The sequence below is a fragment of the Lissotriton helveticus genome, chromosome 6 (assembly GCF_964261635.1).
Source record: "Lissotriton helveticus chromosome 6, aLisHel1.1, whole genome shotgun sequence".
In the NCBI taxonomy this organism is placed as follows: Eukaryota; Metazoa; Chordata; class Amphibia; order Caudata; family Salamandridae; genus Lissotriton; species Lissotriton helveticus.
In genome coordinates, this window is record NC_136067.1 from 86,625,577 (window position 1) to 86,646,840 (window position 21,264).

Below are 21,264 nucleotides of genomic sequence, written 5' to 3' on the forward strand. Positions count from 1 at the left end.
CACAAGAGCGGTGGATAGTGGTAGGCGGAGATTTGAATCTCGTCATGAGCGCTGCGATGGATCAGTCCAGTCATCGCTGCGGCCAAGCGGGAGTGTTGTCCAATGCAGGGAAAGAATGGCTGCAGTCGAGGGGGCTGGTGGACATGTGGCAGGTATCTCATCCTCAATACTCTCAATTTTCTTTCTATTCCCATGCACATCACACCTATGCTCGACTGGATTATCTGTTAGGCTCCACAGAATTGTATGAGTTAGTGGACATAGTGAACATCATCCCGGCAGCACTATCTGACCACGATGCAGTGATGGTGAATATCAAGGTGCCCCCAACACATAGACAGAAAGTGTGTTGGCAACTTCGAGAAAACATGTTGCGCAGGAAGGGAGTGACCCAACAAATCCACAAATGCATTACAGACTACTTAGCCTTGAACGATTCCCCAGACACTTCTCTTGCTACTTTATGGGGGGCGCTTAAAGCGGTGGTACGGGGGAACTCATAGCTATCTCAGCGGCTGAAAATAGGGAGCGCAAAGAGGGAACTTCTCACGGTACAAGTGTTGGAACTGGAAAGGGTCCACGGCAGCTCAGGCGCACCAAGGGTTTGGCGCCAATTGAAGGCGGCAAGGGCACAATTGGCAGGGCTCGACTTAGATAGGGCCGAATATGCGGCCCTCCGCCTTAAGCACTCCTACTATATTGGGGGAGACAAGTCTGGGCGTATGTTAGCGAGTAAGCTTAGGGCCCGCACCCAACAGATGAAAGTACACGTTCTCCAGAATGCTTGAGGGGAGAGGGTTAAGGGCGATGCCAAGATTGCTGGGGCCTTCCAGGAATTTTACTGGGCCCTTTATTTATTTATTTATTTATTTATTTATTTATTTTTTGCACTTATAATGCGCGCAGATACCCACAAAGGGTTTCCCGGCGCAATCAGAGGGACCTCCGCCCGGACCAGAGGTGGACTCTTATTTACAAGGAGTAACCACTACCGCACTGAACAAGGAAGGGGCGGAGACCTTAGAGGCACCGATCAGGATAGAAGAAGTGATAGGGGTGATTTCTCGCCTCAAGCTTTTGAAATCGCCTGGCCGGACATTATTTCGCTGGTTTCTACAAGTCCTTTTGCCCGCTTCTAGCCCTGGTCCTGATGCTGCTTTTTAACTCCTTTCCAGGCTCTGGGACAATCCCTCCTGATATGCTAGCGACCGTCATTGTGGTGCTTCCCAAACCTGGGAAGGATAAAACTCAATGCGGCTCCTACCGGCCGGTATCCCTTCTCAATATCGACCTGAAGTTTTTCACTGGGGTCTTGGCAGCTAGGTTGGGTCCCTGATGCCCAGCATCATTAAACCGGATCAATCAGGTTTTATACACAACCGCAGTGCAGAAAAAACACCGAACGCATTCTCCATCTCGTTGATAAAGCCCACTGTACGAAGATGGATGCTCTCCTGCTCTCGGTCGATGCTGAAAAGGCATTCGACAAAGTGGACTGGGACTTTCTGGACAAGACTCTAGCTCACTTCAGTATTGGGGCCCGGTTCCGGGCTTGGGTGGCAAGCTGTTACAATGGGCTCACTGTGACAATTAGGGTAAATGGGATAGCATCTAGCCCATTTGAGATCCAACGGGGCACGAGGCAGGGGTGCCCGCTTTCGCCCCTCCACTTTGCACTTTATATTGAACCATTGGCACAGAAGATAAGAGACAACCCTGGGCATCCCATTTGGTGGGGAGAGACACTCCGTGGGCCTATATGCCGATGATATCCTTGCAACCCTTGAAAAGCCAGAGAATCAGTACCTGCATTTTTGCACGAACAGGAGTCCTTTGGCCAGGTCTCGGGTTTTCGGGGAAATGTAGGAAAGTCCATGACTCTTCTGGTGGGTCACAAGTGGGCTCTCGGGGGTTGGGGCGTGGAACCCTTTGGGGGGTTACAGGCCTGGGACTTGGTCCCATATCTGGGATGGATCTGGCTCCATCCATATCACAGACTGTAGCGCTAAACTACTCCAAATTACTCACTCAGATCAAGACAGAGGTACTCACCCTCGGACCCACCCCCTTGGCCTGGGACGACTCCTGGTGGCCGACCGCACTGGGAACAGCTCCAACACCCACCGACCATGCACGTAACCTAGGGCTCATCCTCGACTCCACCCTCTCCATGACGAAGCAGGTCAACGCTGTCTCCTCCTCCTGCTACAACACCCTCCGCATGCTCCGCAGCATCTACAAGTGGATCCCCACCGAAAAGAGAAGAACGGTCACCCAGGCCCTCGTCAGCAGCAGGCTGGACTACGCAAACTCCTAAAACGGCTCCAACGCATCCAGAACGCCTCCGCACGTCTGATCCTCGATATCCCTCGCTGCAGCCACATCACACCCCACCTTAGAGACCTGCACTGGCTCCCCATCAGCAAGAGGAAAACCTTCAAGCTCCTCACCCACGCACACAAGGCACTCCACAACACCGAACCAGCGTACCTCAACAGCCAACTCAGCTTCTACACCGCCAGCTCCGCTCCGCTGACCTTACCCTCACCACTGTCCCCCTCATCTGAAGGGAGACCGCCGGCGGCAGATCATTCTCCCACCTCGCCGCCAAGACATGGAACACCCTCCCCATCCACCTACGGCAGACCCAAGACCTACTGACCTTCAGAAAACTCTTCAAGACCTGGATCTTCGAACAGTAGGAGCTCCCCCACCCCTTAGCGCCTTGAGACCCTGACGGGTAAGTAGTGCACTTTATAAATGCTATGATTGATTGATTCCCTTTTTGAAAAAGGCAGATAGACCACCGAACCTCATGGGCTCGCCCATAATGAATTCCTTGCTGCAAGTGTGGGATGGGGAGGCCGTCAGGAGAGGGTTGACGTCCTACCCCTCACCTATGACTCCCTTATTTGACAACCGGGAATTCAGTCCAGGGATGGAGGAGGGAGCGTTGTCGGTGTGGCTCGACTTGGACTGCAAGGCGCTGGGCAATTTTTTGATCAGGATGGAATCTTCCCGTTTTCGGAGGTGCGACAATTGTATGCCATTCCGGAATCGGATCGGTTCCAGTACTTCCAACTCCACCACTGGCTCCTCCAGCCAGAAATACGGCCTAAGGTGAGCAGGACCCTCAAAAAATCACAAAAAGTGGCTGGTGATGAAACATTCTGACAAGAAAATGATCCCAGAATTATATAGCATGCTGAGACCTCCTGCCCCTTCGAGATCCACTGCGGGCCAGAAACGATGCGCAAGGGAATTGAGGAGGGAGTTTATAGAAAAGTAGTGGAGGGATATATATTATGGGGCCAATAATACGGTACGCAACACTGCCAGCATGGAATAGGCGGTCAAAGTAGCCACCTACTGATATTTGACACCAACCCGTTTGCAAAAGGGGAACCCGGACCGCAGCCCGACGTCCTGGCGAGGATGCAAAGAAGAGGGCACTCTAGTACACCTGCAATGGGATTGTAAGGAACTGACGGATTATGGGACCAAGATTCCAGAGGACATTGACAGACAGTTTGAGAGTGAGATACCACGGTTTCCTGCTTATGTAGTGCTGGGGCTACCTAACCCACTAACTTACCCCCTGAAATCCATAAGAGGGAAGCAATTGGGGCTGGCCCTAGGAGTGGCGGTTCAGCACATCTTATCGTTTTGGGGGGCGCAGACTCGACGGACACACACGGGATGTTTACATAGGCTGTGGTACATCCTAGGAATGGAAAAGATCCATGCTTCCCTTACTAACACCGAAGAGGGATTTAAAACAATTTGGCAGCTCCTGATATCCCTGTTGGCTATGGAGATGAATGAAGTGGCCTGCCCGAAGTATCTTCGAGTTCTCCGACTCACGGAGCCAGGTAAGATACATGAGTCTACCTGTACCAGTTACAGCTGAGGTAGGATTTAAGCTCACCAGTTCAGAGGTGGGGTTGGGGGGCGGGGGTTATTGGTATGTTTAATTTTTTACATAGACGAGGGGGGCAAACCTCGCAATACACTTTGACAAAGACCAACCCCACAGCTGCACTCTGTGGACACTCGAGTGCCTCCAATTAGATGATTTTCTATGCACGATTGATCGGGAAGGGTGATACTTAATGATTTGGGGGCAGGGGTACCCATTGTGTATGTGGTTTCCTTCTTGCAAATTGTCAAAAAAACTAAGTTAAACATAAAACATATACTAAAATACATAACACTAATGAAAAATTGATATTTTAAACAACTATTTTTGCTAACGATATTAATGACTTCTATATATTTAAAAAAATGTTATTTCTTACCTTAAAATCGATATTCTTGACCACAATATTCTTACTGTCGATATTTCTGATTCACGATATTCAGGACTCGATATTTCACTAGTTTGACATTTCCAACTCGATATTCTGTCTGCACACCGTTTCTGGACCCCTGGGTAAAGAGCCTCTGCTCTCTGGGTACAGAAACAAAGCCCATCCTGGGCAGAGGTGTCACACCTCCTCCCCCAGGATGGGCAGGGTCCACAAAAGGGGAAGCTTCAAAGGCATGCCACCTTAGTGAGAGTCCTTGCCGTCTGCTGCAACTGGCTCCTACCGGTTTTACCCCCACTTTGGGCGGGAAAATGGGCCTAAAAAGCAAGCTAGGAGGAGAGTTGGGGGAGAGGTTAGCCCCCATTTTCCAATCCCACCCTTCAGGTCCCCTCCATCTTAAAGATGAGGGGACCCAACCAATCAGGAAGAGGCTTATGCCCAACTCCCACTGAGGGGCATACTAGGAGTGGTACCCACCCCAAGGTAGGGATCCATTGGCCTCGACCTGCAAACCCCTTTAACAACCCTAGACTTACTGGATAATTTTGAATAAATCTTTACCTTGGTGGATCGAGGATTCGGGACGAGTCGCCTTCCAGCCTTCCAGCCTCGTTCAGCCGCCCATGGTTCGGGTTGCAGATTTGACCCACGCTAGGATCACCGGAACCATCGCGACTCCCCCCTCTTGGTGAATCACTGGAGCGTCAGTGCCATCGCGTTGGACCCCGGTAGTCACCAGAAACATCGGGGTGACCCCCCCTCGCAGCGAGAGTTACCGTAGCGGGGTCGCCATCATAAGGGACAGCAGAGGCTTCGTGGATGACCCCCGCACATTGGGAGTTTACCGGAGCGCAAGGGACCCCTGTGGGCAGCAGACCCAGCGTGGGTGACCCCCATCACATCGGGAGCTCTTCGGAGCCCTGGGGGCAGCGGAATCATAGTGGGTGCTCCCCTTTACATCGGGAGTTCACTGGAGTGCTGTCGCCATTGCGAAGGAACAGAGTAACCGTGGGAGCATTGCCGCCTTCGAGAGGGACCCGGGTGCCGCAGAACAGCTGGAGAGCCCGAGAGATCATATGGGTTCCCCAGCCTGGGACTGCCTCGTGACCTGCCCCGACGGTCCGATCCATCTTGTCCCCAGGAGCCTGCAGCCTCAGTGACTCGTTCTTCCACCCATGTTAGCTGCGGGAAGCCGGTGACCCAAAATCGGAGGTGGAGCCCGACCCGACTCTATGATCGCTCCCCTGCTCTGTTCTCACCCGCACGGGGTGGCACGATCAGGGAGGTGAGTTCCGGTTAATGTAGTTTTGCGTTCTCTCCGTTGGATCGCCCTTGCCATTGCCATTGTTATCTACTCAGGGAAGGCACAGGATGTCCCGCCTCCGGTGAGTTCTTAAACCAGCAATCTCTTTGCTATTGCGCTAATGTTGGCCTGCTGACGCTTCACATGACCCGGAAAGGAGGAGCACTACTGGGGACTTGTTTTTATGTAGTAAACAGACGGGGTTAGTGTAAAGCTTACTATGTTTTGACTCCGGCAAGTAGGGTGAAGCCTCTTTCCCATTTACCTTTTTAAAATGGCCCCTACTTTACCATTTATCTATTTTTTTTTTTTTTAAATGGCTCCCACTTTAGCAGCAGTCATATTAGTACATCTCCTGGCCAGTTACCAGCTACCCTCTGAAGGTTCTTATACCTTTACAGCAGCCATCTTGGATGGGCTTTCATCTAAAAGGAACAGCCAGCCCGGTATGAATACGATGAATACCTCAGCAGCCTCAAACTGGTGACCAAAACAGCAGCCATCTTGTAACGTCTAATAACTATACTTTCAACACCAAGTAAACAGACAGTTCTCAGACCCCTACGATTTGCCAGCTATCTTTCACTTTCACGATCATTTAGATAGCCGAGCTTTAGTTTTCATTCAACAATACTGCAGACGTCTTGCAACAATTTCCCTGAGAATCTGGAAACTTGCGCCTTAACGCCTTGTGTTGTCTTAGGTTCTCCCACACGATACAAAGGAAACCTCTCAAAATGGCAGGACCTAACATGATTCTAGACGGTAACAGCGCAAACTCTATTCAATACCCCTCTCAACTATCGAAAAATGCCTCTAAAACCTTCAAGCACAATTTGCTCAGACAAAACCCGGATACCTTGTACCTAGATTCAGCCTTTAATGTCAAAAAAGGCATCATATTCAATAACCTTATATTTTTCACAAGAAAAACTGCAAAATGGCGACTGACCTTCTCGAAGTTATTAAACATCCAGGAATGTAAAAATAGCCCGCACGGAACTAGAATTACTATGACCCCTTCGCAAAATCTCGGAGCTACACTGAACATAACGTCCTACAAAAATGGCACTGTGCTTATTTGTTGGAAATGGGATCCCTGGCTGGCCAGGGCTTTCGCCAAAGTCAGTCAGAGACCACCACCCCCAAGTCAGGGCAAGGGAGTTACACGCCAAGATAACCCTTACTCACCCTCTAGGTAACGTGGCGCGAGCAGCAAGGCTAAACTTGGAGGCGATGTAAGTTAAGTATTTGCGCACGCACCCCAGCAACAACACCCAAAGGCCCACCACAAAGGAAACTCCACACAAGGTTATATAAAAATAGCCTTTGTATTACACCAAAACACATTAGATAAAACACACACTTTACAATGTGCCAGAGGCACGGGCAGAATTTACAAGGGATTATTTACAAGACAGGGCCACCTGGACCACTGTCAGGAATCAGAAGTAGTACTTTCAAAAATAGCACTTTGAATGTAGAATATAGCACAAAATAGCACACAACCAGTAATCACTGGTAACCAGGACCTCACTAGCACCACCTGTACTAGGGAGAAAACAACCACCTATGTATCACAATACCTGTAGGGGTGTAAGAGGAAAACACATGATGCAATGCATAACATTCAGTCAGAGGTGTGAGGGAGGAAAACACATGATGCATCACAATACATTCAGAGGTGCATAGAAAAGTACAATTGCGCCAAACTCACGTAAGTCACCCTCTGTGACTGTCCCTAGGCCCTCTGGCCTTGTTGGGGCTAGGACGCCCTGTGTCCAGTGTCAGGGTCCTAAACGTAGCAGTTGCCCACAAAGTGCTGGGCAACTGGTGCAATTGAGGTTTGAGCCTTCCAGGGCTCAAGAACAACAAGGGGGCCAATGTGGGAACCTCGCTGGGCTCTCAGAACACTGGTGGGGCGAAAGGAAATGCCCCCTGGAACCTCCTCTGGGCTCTAAACACACATGGCACTCAAAGAGCCTCACTGGGCTCTAAACACACATGGCACCCAAAGAGCCTCACTGGGCTCTAAACACATGGACTGCCCCCTTGAGCCTCGCAGGCTCTGAACACCGGAGGGGGGGGGGGGGGCGCGAGCACCGACAATGTGCCCCGACAAGGTAGAGCCTCTCTGGCTCTAAACAAATGACGGGCCCCTTTGAGCCTCCTGGCTCGGGAAGAAGATGCCCCCTCTGAGCCTCTCAGGGCTCTTTGCCAACAATTGCCCCCTGAGCCCTCCTGGGCTCTCTACAATGAAAGGCCCCACTGGTTGGAGCGGCCCCTGGCAACCGGGGCCGCTCTGTGCGCAAAGCGGAACTGTCCCGCCCTCGGGGAGAGAGCACTGGGGGGGGGCGGGCACCGGCACGGCAATGTGCCCCGACGCCTCCCCCCTTCTCTGGGCAACACTGCACTCACCCGGTCTGTTCTCCTCGGAGGCTGCGGGGACGCTGGCAGTCTCCTCCCTCGGCCGGAGCTCGGCTCTCCTTCTTGCCGGGCCGCGGGCGGGGCTCTCTCACCCTCGAGAGCCTCGCCGAGGACAAGACGCTGGCAGTCTCCTCTTCTTGGGCGGCGGGGCTCTCCTCACCGCAATGGGGCCCCACCTACACCTTTCCGCCGCCTCTCCTCGCTGCTGGGCTCTCCTCTCCGGCGGCGAGGCGGGACTTCCGGTTGCTTCCCCGGGGCCGCGCACGGATTGGCCGGCCGGCCCTTCACTTCCGGGTCACCGCGGGCAGCGCGGCGGCCCGATTCAGGCAGGCAGGCGGGGGATGAATTTACCGAGGGGTGGCCTCCCTCGAGGTAAATTATAAATCAAAAACAGCGGCAATGTCCCGGGCAGGGTGGGCACCTGCCAGGGGACTCCAAAATCAGCAAAAGCGGCGTGGGCAGCCGCGGAAGGACAACGACAGCGCTCCCAGCGCTCAGCTGATAAGCAAAGCGCTTCTAAGCGCTAGGGCCGCAAATAAAGCGCTTCCAACGCTTCAGGGGTAAGAGAAAGCGCTCTCAAGCGCTAAGGGCCACAAGGAAGCGCTTCCAAGCGCTAGAGGCAAAGTTCAGGCCCCAAAGTCCTTGTAGGCAGGCAGGGGGCAAGGCTGGGCCCAGAGCCAGCACACTGGGTCTCCAGGCAGGGAGACAGTCCAAGTGGCGGTCCTCTGGCCCAGCGACAGCAGCAACAGCCCCCTCAGGATCCTGGAAAAGAACAACTTCAGTGGGGACACAGCCCCATTTTTATACAGTGCATTCCTTTGTTCAAGGGTGCAGAGTGGGGGCGGAACCAGTCGCAGCTGGTTCTTGAGTACTCTGTTTACCTCAGCCACCCTCTCTATTCACTGGCAGGGCTTGGGTCATTAGACACACCACAGGGGGGCGGAGCCAGCATTGTGTGGGGAAAACCCAGCCCATCCAGGACACAGGTACACTCCTCCCACACATTACTCATGCAGATCTCCCACTCACCACCGGGCAGACCCATCCAGACTTCCTGGAGCCTGGCATGCCAGCCAGCTCCAGCCAATCACACGCCAGCACCCTCACAGCACACGTACAGCCATGTCTAGAAATGGTGCTTCGCTACTAGACACATACATGCTGCATACACCATCTCGCAGCATTCACTCTCACGAGTTCACACATACCAGACTCAAGCCTGTACACCCCACGCATCAGGAACTACCAGGGACACATACATTCCCCATGCATTCCTATGGGCGGGCAGGCCTAGCTCAGCACATGCACTCAGAGTGCGCACGCACTTTCCACTGGGACACAGTGAAAGTGCGCAGAATCCAAAAATCACCATCTCCAGGTCACCATTTCAAGCAAAAAGTCTAGGGGTGAACCTGCCCTAAGGGCCAAAGTCCAACATAACCCCCTTCCAGCCAAAACGCAGGGGAGACCAATCACCACCGTGATGGACTTCCCTGCTTGGGGCGATAGAACACGGACGCAGGCCCGCAACTGCAGGGACACCCTCCTGTTCTACGCCACGGTGAACCCATGGGATTCCTTCTAAACACACTGTCTGGACCAACTGGGCTACCCCACTGGTACTCCCAAGTTGTCCGCGGCCAGGACCAGGCCCTGGGCCACCCAGGTGCCACTGGTCCATGCCAATTCGCAGAGCGGGGGGTAGTAACCCCTGGCACATAGGAGCCATTCTCCACTCTTCCTGTCCGCAAGACAGGACTAGACTGCCACTGGTTCTCCAGCCTAAGGCCTACAACCTCAGGCAGACCAGGAGTCTCAGGGAAGGCTCTCCCCCCCTTACCTCTTCTTCTAGGGTTCCTCCTCCCTCTGCGAGGGGTACCCCTAGAACGCCATTCCAACCCAGGACTTATCCACTCAGGTTGCACCGGGGTCAGAGGTGGGCTCTCCCACCCTCTGCACCCCCTTCCAGAGGTCTGCCCTCTCCCACCTGGAGAAGTTCCTCTGGAAGAAGAACCGGTCAGGACACTGGTTACAGTCGTCCTACCCTTCAGGTCAGGCTGACCCTGAACCTGGCCTTCCAACCTCTGGTCTAAAACCTTCGGTGGAACAATTGCCTGGCACTCCAGGACTTCTGGGGATTCACACACAATCCCCCTGAGGCTAACAAATGACACATCTGTTGCGTGACTGTCTGTCTGGCGCAGATCTCCCGCCCTCTGTCCACCTGACAGTGCGTGACGATCCCCCAGACCAGAAGTGGTGTTACCATGGTCACTACACGGGAACCTAGCCCAACTGGGTAGTCCCTGACCCACTGGTCCTTCCACTGGGGAACTCCCCCAATCACTCCTCACTCTGGACTCCTGTACCCTCCCTACAGGAGCGGTACTGCCAGACTCTAGAACCACAGGAGCTCTGGTTACAGACACTCCAGGTCCTCTACTCACTAGGAGATCCTCCTCAAGTGGACTAACAGGACAGCCTAGGTCCCCAACCTGGTGTTCCCTCAAGAAACCACCCAGGTTCTGAGACAGGGCTTCAGGCCTTTGGAGACTCTCAGCCACCCACTGACTCCTGCTCCACTGAGCCAGGTAGTCAGCCTCTCCACCCTTCTCACTATACTGGGACCTAGCTGGGCTACACTGAGCCTCTTCCACCACGCTGGGCTGGAAGATCCCTGAACCACTACTTTTGGAGTCACTCACCAATGACTCTAGAGAACCTCTGGCCCTTTCCCAGCAGTCTGCTTCATCTGCAAGCTCACATGCCTCAGACAATCCACACCCCAACAGGTGTGTGCGCAACCCTGGTGAGCAACAACTGAGCAGATGCTCTTTGACAATCAGACCAAACAATACGTCAAAATCATCTTTTGTGTGAACTTGCACCCAAGCCCACAGTGTATCACAACATTCATCCTCAAAATCTACCCAAGACTGGTGAGGCAGTTTCCTACTGTCCCTGAACTTCAACCTTAACTCCTCCTCTGGGGAAAAAGGTACCAGACTGGGGGAATTGGAACTGGGATTTCCTACACTGAAATCTAAATAGCTGCCACCACTGGACTCAACCCTCCCTGGGGGATCCAGACACTCAACACTGCGCGCAGGGGATAGTCTACCCTCCAGAGCTACTTTGCCTCTGGTGGCGGCCCTCTCAGCCTCCTCTATCCTGTCCTGCGCTAAGACCCTCTCGGTCTCTAGCTGTTGCTTCTTAACCTCCAGCTGTTGCTTTCTAACGCCCAGCTGTGCCATAGCCTGGGCATGCTCCAACCTGAGCTTTTCTAAAGCCAGCTGGTGCTCCCTTTCTCTCCTCCTATCTTCCAGCTCCTCTGGGGACAGGAAAAGGGATGAGGCGCTGCCTCCTACGCTGGATCCAGCAAGGGACTCCCTATCTATGGGGTCCTCACTATCTGCTGGCGTCCCTGTGCTATCATTTTCTTCCTCCTCCTCAGACTCTTCAGGGCTCCCCTCTGACCCACCACCCTCATGGTGTGAGACCCGGGCCCTCTCCTCACTGTGCTCACGCTCCCAGTCCTCCTTCTGCCATTGGATTAGGTTACCCCTAAGTTGGGACTGGGTGTCTGACTCATTCACTGCAATGTCTCTCTCTTCGCAAAACTCTCTCAGTTCATGCAAAAACAGACCCCAGACATTAAAAGCAGACTCCATCTTGGCACGATGATCACAGACACGTGCAACACAGGGGACTTAACAATCTGAAGTAAGAGTACACAATTCCAAAACTTCAACAATCTCCTTATCAAAGAGAACTCATACTCATGCGTCCAGGAAAACACACCATTCATCCACACACACCCTCCCCTCGGATCGGTAAGGCAGTTTCTACCACCCCTGACTTCTCAACCTGACCAAAAGCGACACAGGTACCAAACTCTGGAAGCAGGGCGGGGGACAAATGTACTGAACACAATCAAATGACACTCTTCAGGAGAAGAAACAATGGAATTTCAAAAACAATCCCCTAAAATGTGGTCATCTAAAATGCAGAGTTTTGTGGTGCAGCCAGCTGCTACTAAGGTACAAGGCAAACACAAATCCTTATCCTCACCGCTTGCCGCCAATGTTGGAAATGGGATCCTCGCCAAAGTCAGTCAGAGACCACCACCCCCAAGTCAGGGCAAGGGAGTTACACGCCAAGATAACCCCTACTCACCCTCTAGGTAACGTGGCGCGAGCAGCAAGGCTAAACTTGGAGGCGATGTAAGTTAAGTATTTGCGCACGCACCCCAGCAACAACACCCAAAGGCCCACCACAAAGGAAACTCCACACAAGGTTATATAAAAATAGCCTTTGTATTACACCAAAACACATTAGATAAAACACACACTTTACAATGTGCCAGAGGCACGGGCAGAATTTACAAGGGATTATTTACAAGACAGGGCCACCTGGACCACTGTCAGGAATCAGAAGTAGTACTTTCAAAAATAGCACTTTGAATGTAGAATATAGCACAAAATAGCACACAACCAGTAATCACTGGTAACCAGGACCTCACTAGCACCACCTGTACTAGGGAGAAAACAACCACCTATGTATCACAATACCTGTAGGGGTGTAAGAGGAAAACACATGATGCAATGCATAACATTCATTCAGAGGTGTAAGGGAGGAAAACACATGATGCATCACAATACATTCAGAGGTGCATAGAAAAGTACAATTGCGCCAAACTCACGTAAGTCACCCTCTGTGACTGTCCCTAGGCCCTCTGGCCTTGTTGGGGCTAGGACGCCCTGTGTCCAGTGTCAGGGTCCTAAACGTAGCAGTTGCCCACAAAGTGCTGGGCAACTGGTGCAATTGAGGTTTGAGCCTTCCAGGGCTCAAGAACAACAAGGGGGCCAATGTGGGAACCTCGCTGGGCTCTCAGAACACTGGTGGGGCGAAAGGAAATGCCCCCTGGAACCTCCTCTGGGCTCTAAACACACATGGCACCCAAAGAGCCTCACTGGGCTCTAAACACACATGGCACCCAAAGAGCCTCACTGGGCTCTAAACACATGGACTGCCCCCTTGAGCCTCGCAGGCTCTGAACACCGGAGGGGGGGGGGGCGCGAGCACCGACAATGTGCCCCGACAAGGTAGAGCCTCTCTGGCTCTAAACAAATGACGGGCCCCTTTGAGCCTCCTGGCTCGGGAAGAAGATGCCCCCTCTGAGCCTCTCAGGGCTCTTTGCCAACAATTGCCCCCTGAGCCCTCCTGGGCTCTCTACAATGAAAGGCCCCACTGGTTGGAGCGGCCCCTGGCAACCGGGGCCGCTCTGTGCGCAAAGCGGAACTGTCCCGCCCTCGGGGAGAGAGCACTGGGGGGGGGCGGGCACCGGCACGGCAATGTGCCCCGACGCCTCCCCCCTTCTCTGGGCAACACTGCACTCACCCGGTCTGGTCTCCTCGGAGGCTGCGGGGACGCTGGCAGTCTCCTCCCTCGGCCGGAGCTCGGCTCTCCTTCTTGCCGGGCCGCGGGCGGGGCTCTCTCACCCTCGAGAGCCTCGCCGAGGACAAGACGCTGGCAGTCTCCTCTTCTTGGGCGGCGGGGCTCTCCTCACCGCAATGGGGCCCCACCTACACCTTTCCGCCGCCTCTCCTCGCTGCTGGGCTCTCCTCTCCGGCGGCGAGGCGGGACTTCCGGTTGCTTCCCCGGGGCCGCGCACGGATTGGCCGGCCGGCCCTTCACTTCCGGGTCACCGCGGGCAGCGCGGCGGCCCGATTCAGGCAGGCAGGCGGGGGATGAATTTACCGAGGGGTGGCCTCCCTCGAGGTAAATTATAAATCAAAAACAGCGGCAATGTCCCGGGCAGGGTGGGCACCTGCCAGGGGACTCCAAAATCAGCAAAAGCGGCGTGGGCAGCCGCGGAAGGACAACAACAGCGCTCCCAGCGCTCAGCTGATAAGCAAAGCGCTTCTAAGCGCTAGGGCCGCAAATAAAGCGCTTCCAACGCTTCAGGGGTAAGAGAAAGCGCTCTCAAGCGCTAAGGGCCACAAGGAAGCGCTTCCAAGCGCTAGAGGCAAAGTTCAGGCCCCAAAGTCCTTGTAGGCAGGCAGGGGGCAAGGCTGGGCCCAGAGCCAGCACACTGGGTCTCCAGGCAGGGAGACAGTCCAAGTGGCGGTCCTCTGGCCCAGCGACAGCAGCAACAGCCCCCTCAGGATCCTGGAAAAGAACAACTTCAGTGGGGACACAGCCCCATTTTTATACAGTGCATTCCTTTGTTCAAGGGTGCAGAGTGGGGGCGGAACCAGTCGCAGCTGGTTCTTGAGTACTCTGTTTACCTCAGCCACCCTCTCTATTCACTGGCAGGGCTTGGGTCATTAGACACGCCACAGGGGGGCGGAGCCAGCATTGTGTGAGGAAAACCCAGCCCATCCAGGACACAGGTACACTCCTCCCACACATTACTCATGCAGATCTCCCACTCACCACCGGGCAGACCCATCCAGACTTCCTGGAGCCTGGCATGCCAGCCAGCTCCAGCCAATCACACGCCAGCACCCTCACAGCACACGTACAGCCATGTCTAGAAATGGCACTTCGCTACTAGACACATACATGCTGCATACACCATCTCGCAGCATTCACTCTCACGAGTTCACACATACCAGACTCAAGCCTGTACACCCCACGCATCAGGAACTACCAGGGACACATACATTCCCCATGCATTCCTATGGGCGGGCAGGCCTAGCTCAGCACATGCACTCAGAGTGCGCACGCACTTTCCACTGGGACACAGTGAAAGTGCGCAGAATCCAAAAATCACCATCTCCAGGTCACCATTTCAAGCAAAAAGTCTAGGGGTGAACCTGCCCTAAGGGCCAAAGTCCAACATTATTCAAGCAGCTAACAAAGACTTAGAACTATTTGATAACTACTTCCGCACCCTCAAAACACACACCACCACCACACCCTGCGTCCCGCAGGACCCTACCTCTACTGCCACCCCTGCATCCCATGTTGACCAACGACCCCCTACACCCCGCAGAAAGGTTGCTAGTAATATTAGCAACCCTTATCAGATCGGTGTTTTAAAAAGCCAGGCCAGCGACCTACCAGTGGCCCCTCTGGGCCTTACCTTGGCCTCCTCCCCGGCAGCTTACCCTCATGACCAACGTCCGACTACCCCTCCCGGAAATGTTGGAAATAACACCAACATTGCCCTTAAGCTCTGTGACTCACAAAGCCAGTCTGTCAATCCACCCAGATTACCTTTGAACCTAACCCCCCCCACCCGATCAGCGCATTCGGAGGAAGTGCGACCCGTGCCTCTTCCCACAGATGTTGAAAGAAGCGTCAACATCTCCCTGCACATCACCCACACTTCTCCACCTCCCTCCTCTAGAACCTGCAACAACAACCTCATTAATACACCCTAGCAACACCCTACTTCAGGTCCCTCCCTCACTATCAAGATTCCACTAAAACACAGACTTGCGTCACCGCCCGAAATTTACAAAACGTCTTCCTAGAAATCAGAAACATCCTACAGCTCGCTGAAAACTCCCTCTCCACACTTAAACAGCTTGAAAAATCCCTAGAAACAGGTGAGAAGGGGATAAAAACCATCCCTCTACCACTATCAGATCGAGTCCTGCGCACAGGCAAACCCTACAATAACATGACAGATATGGAAATCCAATCACTTCTTCAGCAATATGATCCCACGGCCAGTCTGATCTCTAATATAGAGGAATATGCTATACTCCCAGTCCATAGCAACTCAAGTAGAACCTCTCATCATAGACCTAGAGGAATAAACCTGAATAATCTTCATTCGTTAACCCCACACATTGAGAACCCCGAGACTATTGCAAAGAGCACCGTGAACGTGCTATCTTGTCTTTTACTGAAGTGTAGATCTGCATCAAAACACGCATCATACATCGCCGATCTTGTCCTTAACAGGAAAATTGATATAATCATCCTCACAGAAACCTGGCTCAATGAGGCATCCTCCCCTTGCCTAGATCTTCTTGTCCCACCCGATTACAATATCATTAGATTAGACAGAACGCACAAGACAGGAGGAGGCTTAGCCTGCATACATCGGTCCGACATCGCCATCTCGAAATTTCGCTCAGAACAACTTGTCCCGTGTGAATATTTAGGGATCTCCGTCAACTCTCCAAGTACCCACTCATACAAACTACACATTCTTTACCATCCCCCAGGGCTGAATGCGGAAGTCACTGAACTGCTTATGGAAATTATCTCTTCAAACGTCTTCCCCACTCCAAAAACATATTCCTGGGTGACTTTAATCTACACTGGGATAACCCCCTGGACAAGCAGGTCAACGCCCTTAAAACCTTCCTAGCAGACCACTCCTTGACCCAAGTTATCACCATGCCGACTCACTCTAAGGGTGCCACTCTAGACTGGATCATATCTAATCAAAATAATATTGACTCACTCTCGGTTATGCCCTGTGACTGGTCAGACCACCACATAATCTCTTTCCAAATCCCATCCGCACTCAAGAAAATCTTGCAATGCAAGCACAAACATTGGATAAGAGACACCAAAAACATCGATTGGAGCAGCCTGGCCTCTCAATGTGAGAAAGATCTCACTCCCCCTAGTAACGGGTTAGACGTCAATGACCTCACAGCCCACTACAACTCTGTAATGACCAAAGTCTTCGAGCAAGCTGCCCCACCAAAACTCAAAAGAATTTGGGAAAAAGATAATAATCCATGGTTCAGCGAAGCCTTAATTGAAGAGAGACGCAAACTCAGATCAGCGGAACGGAAATGGAGGCAACATCCCTCCCCTAATCATCTCAAACCTCTCCGGAAATCGAGAAACTTTTACAATAAAAGTATCTTACACTCAAAAAAAGTTTTCTTCAGATCAGAACTAGACAAAGCCAAAAACAGACCAAAGAAACTCTTTCAAATCCTAAAACAACAATCTAACAAACTAGCTAAATCTTCACTCCTAACATCAAAGTCACAGTTGAATAGTGTAGATTTCTCCTCATTTTTCTCTGCTAAAACTAACTCTCTTCAACTCGAACTTAGTGTAGCAGCACTCATCTCAGCCACCCCTATGGGCAATCTAGTCATGATGCCAGCAATACTTGAGCTACCACAGCCCAAAAATAACTCTCTCTTGACCATTTTTAAACCCTATGATCTCAATGAAATCACTAATAATATTGCAACGACCAAACTTAATAACCACTTCAACAACCATGTCCCTTCAAATTGTTTACCCCACCTCCTCCATATCATCTCTCCTATTTGGACTAATATCATTAATGCCTCTCTATAGCAAGGTCACATCCCAGACTGTTTAAAAACAGGACAAGTTACCCCTATCCTAAAAAAACCTACGGCAGATAACTCCGACCCCAACAACTTCCGACCAATAACCAATATTCCCATGCTAGCCAAGGTCCTGGAAAAATGTGTTCTGCAACAACTAAACCAACACATTCTGAACTTCAATCTACTGAATACTTATCAATCGTGTTTCAGACCTGGGCATAGTACAGAAACAGCCATCTTACATATAGTAGACGATGCCCTGCAAGCCCTGGACCACAATAAAACCTGCCTGCTAGTGTTGCTTAACCTCTCCTCAGCCTTTGATACGGTCAATCACGACAAACTACTAAGAAGACTAGAATACAGGATGGGTTTCTCTGGTAAGGTCCTTCAGTGGTTCAAATCCTTCCTGGAAAACAAAACACAATCCTACTTGATCAACAACAATCTTTCAGCTTCCTCCCTTAACCTACTGGGAGTTCCTCAAGGTTCCACACTATCTCCCATGCTATTCAACCTATATGTCGAACCACTCACCGAGCTATTACAGTTGGAGAGCATATCATTCCACATGTACGCGGATGACACCCAATTGTACATCAAGATCTCCTCCATTGAAGATCTAAGGTCAATGAATACAGGCCTCGAAAAGACAGTCAAATGGTTATCGTCCAACTTCCTCAAGCTAAACTCTAAAAAAACAGAGTTTCTTCTAATCTCCCCACCTCAGAACACCATCGAGACAAAGGAATGGATCAAAACTATCACGGCGTTGAACTGCACGCCAACAGTAGTGGATTCCTCCGTATCACTTGGAATCACGCTGGATAAGAACCTGAACATGCAAAACCACGTCAACTCACTGGCTAAAAATACCCGCTTCCATCTCAGCTATCTCAGAAAAATGAAACCTTTTCTTGGGAACGAGGACCTCAAATCGGCAGTCCAATCCTTAGTTATTTCTAGACTGGAGTATGGTTGCACCACCCTCGCCGGTATTCCCAAACTCTCAACCGCCCCGCCAAAGGCCTGTCTCAATGCTGCAGCAAGACTTTTAACAGGCTCTAGGAAATTTGATCACATACCGCCACACCTGAAAGCACTCAACTGGTTACCCTACGAAGCCCAAATCCACCTAAAAATGGCCTGCATCACACATAAGGCTCTTCACCACAACACCCCACAGTACCTAGCACAAAAACTCAGCCTATCTGGAGGAAACAGACATTCAAGGAGTGCAAACAATTTACTTCTGAAACTGCACGTTTCAAAAAGTCTAAAACCTCCAACAGAGCATTCTCTGGGGCAGCTCCCAGAATTTGGAACTCCCTTCCACCACACATCAGAATAATCTCCTCTATCCCTCTCTTCAAAAAGGAAACAAAATTATTCCTGATCAGCAATTTCCTACCTTAACTTAAGACAACCACGTCACTAGAGCGACAATCCCCAAACTACTGTTATTCATTGGTGTGCATATTGTGTGACCTGCATTTATTTAAATGGTTTTGGGCTCAGAACATTCTTCTCAACTTTCCTAAGAGAAATGATGACCCGCACGAACTTGAATGGTCTTCCTATTTGTGTTTCAGAACAAACTCTCTTAATGTTGTCACTCCCTGTTACCCGCAGACTATGTTATGTTTTTTCCCTGTAGAAAATTTGTTTCTAGAAAAAGTTTCCCTGTATGCATTTGTTCACTTTGAATGTTTCACCTTATGTTTGATGTAAAGCGCTCTGATACCCTATTTTGGGTCTGGTCCGCACTATATAAAACTTTATAAATAAAATACCTTGAACCTTGCCTCTTTAGATTCGAAGAAGAAAGAAGAAGGACCCAAGAGCCATGCTGACCCAATAAGAAGAGGACACAAACTGTTATGGCCCCAGCCCTCCCTGTTTGTCCTGTATACTACCTGCCTACAGCAGGAGCCCAGGCAAGTCCAGCAGCCAGCAATCCCCAGAGCCCGGAGAACCTGCCCTGCACTCATCTAATAGACTCTGTTCTGTGAGCACCGGCTTTGCCCAAACGAAGACTCAACCCCCAGAATCCGGATCCAGGCGGCTCCGTGACTCCACGCGTAGGTCTCCTCAGCGATCCTGACCCGGGATCTGGTGATCCCCAACCCCCCTCAAGCCTCAAGACGAATGGTCCCCCAACCAGAGCTGGTAAGAAAACCTGATGCCAGAAAACATCCCTGCACCCGTTGCCCCTCAGCTTTGGGTGGCCCAACCGACGGTGTCCAGGCATCCCCCAAGAACCCAACTTACCTCTCCAGCCTGTGGTTGCCTTCAGGTAGTCTCCACGCCTGAGCCTGCAGCAACTTTGCCGAAACAAAGGTCTTCATTGAAAATCAAAGGGTCCCCGACGTCATCTTGGCAGCCTGCACCCAGCCGCCCCTGTGCCGCTGGTGGTGTAGCTCCTGTGCTGGTTGTTGGCTAATGTTGGGCACCTGCACTGTGCACCCTGCCGGCCCACTGCTGCTGGTGGTGCGATTCGAGTGCCTGCTAGACCTTGGGGAACCTTCGCCCTAACCTCTAACCCTTCTTCTTGCAAGTTGTTTACTAACTGTGAAACCGCTAACACTTTTTCCCCATGGGAACTAATGTTGTCATTTTTTGTTCCTAAGTGTTGAGCTGAGCTTGGTATGAAAGAAAAAGTAACTAAACTGCAATCCTTAAAAAGTCTTACTTTCCGTGTATTATGAGATCCCATGTGTGGTATATAGGCATACCACCCCAAATAGTCGATGTAATCCAAAAGTAATCTAAAAGAACTCCAAAAGTAATTACTGTGTAATTTTAACTGTTTTCAAAGTCAATGCAAACCTGTAACGACTCCAGTTCAATCTACAATTTCATCTCTGTGTACAGCCTTGTATTTGAGAGTATATTTTACTTACCTGTGCCAAGTCCTTCATGGTTCTACAAATAAAATATAGGTATATCTTTTTAAACGTACCTAATTGGTCTGGATTCTGTCTTTGAGTGTGTGTCATTAGCCTTGATTCAATTAATACAATAAACGCTTAACACACCCTCTGGATAAGCCTAACTGCTCGCCCAAACTACTACAAAGAGAGCTGTTAGGAATTACCTAATTTAGCCTCTGCTAGACCTCCAGTGACTCCCTCGACCCTGTGCACACTATACCTTACTTTAGTATAGTATATACAGAGCCAGCTTCCTACAAACTGGGTTTAGTCAATTTTAGGTTAAAACGAAATATGAAGCAGAGCAGATTCTTTGAGAACTAAAGTTCTACATTTGCTGAACTTACTTGATAAAACAATAAAAGCTATTCACATGCATTTGTATTCCAGTTAGTTTTTTGTCCCAATTTGTATCATGACTAAATATTCAAATTAAAATACTAAAGTCACAAAATAGCATTAAAAGAAATTTCATCCCAATTAGCAACTTTGAAATTTCTGAAGGGAATGGATTTTTTCGTCTGAATGTGCATGTTAGCAATATCAGTGGTAACTTGTTGGCAGCTAGTAGAGCAATCTCTGGCTGGCATAGAATATTGTAAAGTTTTTTCTAAATATCTACGGATTTGGTTTAGTATCTTTTTGGAGTGCTGCATTCTGTCACTGTATGCAATCTCACGTCTCTGGAGTCATCACTGTTTGTAACCTCAAGCCTCTGGTGTGGTCACTTGTTGTAACTTCAACCCTCTGGTGTGGTCACTGTTTCTAAACGCAGGTCTCTGGTGTGGTCACTGTTTGTAACTTTACGTCTTTAGTGTGATCAGTATTTGTAACCTCAAGCCTCTGATGTGGTCAATGATTGTAAACTCAAGCTTCTGGTATGGTCCCGATACACTAATGCTTCTGGTGTTGTCACTGTAAATCCAAGTCTTTGCTGTGGTTACTGTTTGTAACCTCAAGCCTCTAGTGAAATCAATGGTTGTAAACTCCAGCCCTTGCTGTAGTCA

The 21,264-nt window shown here is 50.9% G+C and overlaps 1 protein-coding gene across 2 annotated transcripts in view; it reads right to left on the reverse strand.

The window, feature by feature from the left end:
• LOC144762257 (calpain-1 catalytic subunit-like) overlaps positions 1-21,264 on the reverse strand; it is a 536,001-nt gene that overhangs the window by 321,873 nt on the left and 192,864 nt on the right. The gene's annotated exons all lie outside the window — the stretch shown is intronic.